The 5,000-nt window shown below is 52.7% G+C and overlaps 1 non-coding gene across 1 annotated transcript in view; it reads right to left on the bottom strand.

The window, feature by feature from the left end:
- LOC126430140 (small subunit ribosomal RNA) overlaps window positions 1-1,463 on the bottom strand; it is a 1,910-nt gene extending 447 nt beyond the window's left edge. Inside the window, exon 1 of the ribosomal RNA XR_007577008.1 lies at window positions 1-1,463. This exon is cut by the window's left edge and continues 447 nt beyond it. This is a non-coding gene — a ribosomal RNA (small subunit ribosomal RNA).
- Window positions 1,464-5,000: the final 3,537 nt, after the last annotated feature.

Below are 5,000 nucleotides of genomic sequence, written 5' to 3'. Positions count from 1 at the left end.
AAGGATGTCACGCGACTAGTTAGCAGGCTAGAGTCTCGTTCGTTATCGGAATTAACCAGACAAATCGCTCCACCAACTAAGAACGGCCATGCACCACCACCCACCGAATCAAGAAAGAGCTATCAATCTGTCAATCCTTCCGGTGTCCGGGCCTGGTGAGGTTTCCCGTGTTGAGTCAAATTAAGCCGCAGGCTCCACTCCTGGTGGTGCCCTTCCGTCAATTCCTTTAAGTTTCAGCTTTGCAACCATACTTCCCCCGGAACCCAAAAGCTTTGGTTTCCCGGAGGCTGCCCGCCGAGTCATCGGAGGAACTGCGGCGGATCGCTGGCTGGCATCGTTTATGGTTAGAACTAGGGCGGTATCTGATCGCCTTCGAACCTCTAACTTTCGTTCTTGATTAATGAAAACATACTTGGCAAATGCTTTCGCTTCTGTTCGTCTTGCGACGATCCAAGAATTTCACCTCTAACGTCGCAATACGAATGCCCCCGCCTGTCCCTATTAATCATTACCTCGGGTTCCGAAAACCAACAAAATAGAACCGAGGTCCTATTCCATTATTCCATGCACACAGTATTCAGGCGGGCTTGCCTGCTTTAAGCACTCTAATTTGTTCAAAGTAAACGTGCCGGCCCACCGAGACACTCACTCAAGAGCACCCTGGTAGGATTGCAACGGGGTCCGCCTCGGGACGCACGAGCACGCACGAGGCGCGTCGCACGCCTTCGGCTCGCCCCACCGGCAGGACGTCCCACGATACATGCCAGTTAAACACCGACGGGCGGTGAACCAACAGCGTGGGACACAAATCCAACTACGAGCTTTTTAACCGCAACAACTTTAATATACGCTATTGGAGCTGGAATTACCGCGGCTGCTGGCACCAGACTTGCCCTCCAATAGATACTCGTTAAAGGATTTAAAGTGTACTCATTCCGATTACGGGGCCTCGGATGAGTCCCGTATCGTTATTTTTCGTCACTACCTCCCCGTGCCGGGAGTGGGTAATTTGCGCGCCTGCTGCCTTCCTTGGATGTGGTAGCCGTTTCTCAGGCTCCCTCTCCGGAATCGAACCCTGATTCCCCGTTACCCGTTACAACCATGGTAGGCGCAGAACCTACCATCGACAGTTGATAAGGCAGACATTTGAAAGATGCGTCGCCGGTACGAGGACCGTGCGATCAGCCCAAAGTTATTCAGAGTCACCAAGGCAAACGGACCGGACGAGCCGACCGATTGGTTTTGATCTAATAAAAGCGTCCCTTCCATCTCTGGTCGGGACTCTGTTTGCATGTATTAGCTCTAGAATTACCACAGTTATCCAAGTAACGTGGGTACGATCTAAGGAACCATAACTGATTTAATGAGCCATTCGCGGTTTCACCTTAATGCGGCTTGTACTGAGACATGCATGGCTTAATCTTTGAGACAAGCATATGACTACTGGCAGGATCAACCAGGGAGCTGCGTCAACTAGAGCTGAGCAGCCGGCCGCCCGGGAGTGTGTCCCGGGGGCCCGCGCGAACACGCAAGCGTCCGCTCAATTATTCTGCAAACAGGAGGAGGCTGCGCTCCCCTGCACCATACACCTCGAAACCCTCTCAGGTCCCGGCGGCGCGCAGCGCCGTCCTAAGTACTTGGTCGGGTTCGAGAGAGGCGCAATCGCCCGGAGTTTGGCGAGTAGACGCTTTAGGTGCGACCACCCGTGCTCCCAACTGAGCTTGCCGCTGCCGACAGAGGCCCGGGAGCGTGCTGTCGTGGCATTGCCGGCGGGAGACAACACGCGCCACCTACGGTGACCGGCAGCTCCAACGCCAGCGCCACAGAAGGACAAAAGCCCCACTTGGGTGCCGAAGCGAACTCTCCCAGCACAGCGCACGCGCCAACACGTCCGCACAGCTGCGATACAAACCACCTGCGAGAACCGCAGAGGCGACCGAGCAGCAGACGGCGTCGCGGCGCCGAGCGCCGGGCGGCGGCGCATCCTCAGCGCACACAGTCCTCAATCGGACCAGCACACTGCAGATGTCCACCGCGCTTCGCACCGGGCCCGCGAGGACCTACTTTGGCCGCACGGCGCCGCGTGCAGGGTGCGCCGGCGCGCAGCTGCGCCGCCTGCCGCCTCCGTCGGCCGGCGCGCCTGCCAGTGGCCGCCCCCACCAGCCGGCTGTAGCGCGTGCGCCCACGCACCGCGCGGCCAGCACGCCGGGCGGCCCCCCCTCACCGGCCGGGGCCGGTCCCACCCAGCCACCGCCGCGTATCGCTTCACACCCACATGCCATTCACGTTCGTGGGCATGGTGGGTATCGCTGAAACAACCGGTTGGTAGCTCAACCGATCGTCGCCATCACTGATTCACCTCTAGCGAGAACAACCGCACCACAACGGTTTACCAGTTGTTCATTTGCGTAACGTCACCAGCAAACGTAGGCGTCCATCGCCATTTGCAAATTCAACGATTGTTGCATGCCTGTGTCAGGTGTCACGACACACTATGTCTGCCCACATACACGCAACAACATGTGCACGCTTCGCAAACACGTGGAAGGTGGCCCCCGTACGTATGCGATGTCCATTGCGCAAACGACTGTCAACCGGCCTCTGTCGCATGTCGCAGATGTGGAACGCAGTGCACCATGCTATCACGGTGTGTGAGAAGAGACGACAACGTCTGACAACACGCGCCACTACATCAACAGACGGCTCATGCTGATCGCCATCCAGGGCATACCACACTGCACTCCAGCTCTTATAGGGAGACGACACGTAGCTGCGTGCACAACATTTGGACCGCATGGTTCGCCGTTGTTGGCGCAGTCGTTGTACGGTCACATGTACCACGATGTATCATTCAGTACATGAGGACCAATGTGCAGTACAGTGTGTGATTTGGAGGTACAACATCAGCGGACAGTTGACACAGGCCGTACCACAGCGTAGGCGCAGTGCTTCGCCATGCGAATGCCAATGAACAACTGCGAAGGGCATTGAGCATGTACGTCCTGCTGCCATCCACATTACAGTGTATCGCTGCAAGGTGTTTAACATGAAGCGATACACTGGGGACCGGGCAGTGCGAGTAGCAAACTATATTGCGGGGGTTGCAGTTAGGCAACACTACACTAATTTAACGCGTCGTATGACAATTACAGAGCAGGTTAAGGCCCAACGTGTGTTGGGTTAAGGCCCAACGTGTGTTGGGTTAAGGCCCAACGTGTGTTGGGTTAAGGCCCAACGTGTGTTGGGTTAAGGCCCAACGTGTGTTGGGTTAAGGCCCAACGTGTGTTGGGTTAAGGCCCAACGTGTGTTGGGTTAAGGCCCAACGTGTGTTGGGTTAAGGCCCAACGTGTGTTGGGTTACAGCACAATATGGGTTACGTTAAGGGGCAATGTGGGTTACGTTAAGGGGCAATGTGGGTTACGTTAAGGCGCAATATAGGTTACGTTAAGGCGCAATATAGGTTACGTTAAGGCGCAATATAGGTTACGTTAAGGCGCAATATAGGTTACGTTAAGGCGCAATATAGGTTACGTTAAGGCGCAATATAGGTTACGTTAAGGCGCAATATAGGTTACGTTAAGGCGCAATATAGGTTACGTTAAGGCGCAATATAGGTTACGTTAAGGCGCAATATAGGTTACGTTAAGGCGCAATATAGGTTACGTTAAGGCGCAATATAGGTTACGTTAAGGCGCAATATAGGTTACGTTAAGGCGCAATATAGGTTACGTTAAGGCGCAATATAGGTTACATTAAGGCGCAATATAGGCTACATTAAGGCGCAATATAGGTTACATTAAGGCGCAATATAGGTTAGGTTAAAACACGACATAGGTTAGGTTAAGGCACGACATAGGTTAGGTTAAGGCACGACATAGGTTAGGTTAAGGCACGACATAGGTTAGGTTAAGGCACGACATAGGTTAGGTTAAGGCACGACATAGGTTAGGTTAAGGCACGACATAGGTTAGGTTAAGGCACGACATAGGTTAGGTTAAGGCACGACATAGGTTAGGTTAAGGCACGACATAGGTTAGGTTAAGGCACGACATAGGTTAGGTTAAGGCACGACATAGGTTAGGTTAAGGCACGACATAGGTTAGGTTAAGGCACGACATAGGTTAGGTTAAGGCACGACATAGGTTAGGTTAAGGCACGACATAGGTTAGGTTAAGGCACGACATAGGTTAGGTTAAGGCACGACATAGGTTAGGTTAAGGCACGACATAGGTTAGGTTAAGGCACGACATAGGTTAGGTTAAGGCACGACATAGGTTAGGTTAAGGCACGACATAGGTTAGGTTAAGGTACGACATAGGTTAGGTTAAGGTACGACATAGGTTAGGTTAAGGTACGACATAGGTTAGGTTAAGGTACGACATAGGTTAGGTTAAGGTACGACATAGGTTAGGTTAAGGTACGACATAGGTTAGGTTAAGGTACGACATAGGTTAGGTTAAGGTACGACATAGGTTAGGTTAAGGTACGACATAGGTTAGGTTAAGGTACGACATAGGTTAGGTTAAGGTATGACATAGGTTAGGTTAAGGTACGACATAGGTTAGGTTAAGGTACACATTGTTGTAAGGAAAGGTTTAATGGGGGGGGGGGGGGCGGCGGCCGGTTTGTTGATTGTGATTATAGTACGTGGATGCCTGCGGTATCATCTGATTTGCCACGTCAGGATGTACCTTTGGCTCATGACAGGCGGCGCTCTCATTCCATGCTTGTGGCAGACCTGTGTCTTTCATTCCTGCCATTGTTTGTGTGCTGTGAGAGGAGGCAGTATTGTGATGTTGGGTGCACCCCTGTGTAGGACATGTGTGGGTGTTGGTGGCTTGGCTGAGCAATGGTGGTTGTCGGGTGGGTGGGATATTCTGTTTTCTGTGTGGACCTCCCAGTCTGGTTATGACAGTGTGGATTGTCTAATGTGGCGGAGAGGATGCACTGGGTGTTGTTGCATGCTGGTGCTTACATATTGTCTGTGTGCGTGTTACAGG

The sequence above is a fragment of the Schistocerca serialis genome, unplaced genomic scaffold (assembly GCF_023864345.2).
Source record: "Schistocerca serialis cubense isolate TAMUIC-IGC-003099 unplaced genomic scaffold, iqSchSeri2.2 HiC_scaffold_1030, whole genome shotgun sequence".
NCBI classification, from domain to species: domain Eukaryota; kingdom Metazoa; phylum Arthropoda; class Insecta; order Orthoptera; family Acrididae; genus Schistocerca; species Schistocerca serialis.
The sequence above is the reverse complement of the archived record's forward strand: the minus strand, read 5'-3'. Positions and strand labels throughout refer to the sequence as shown.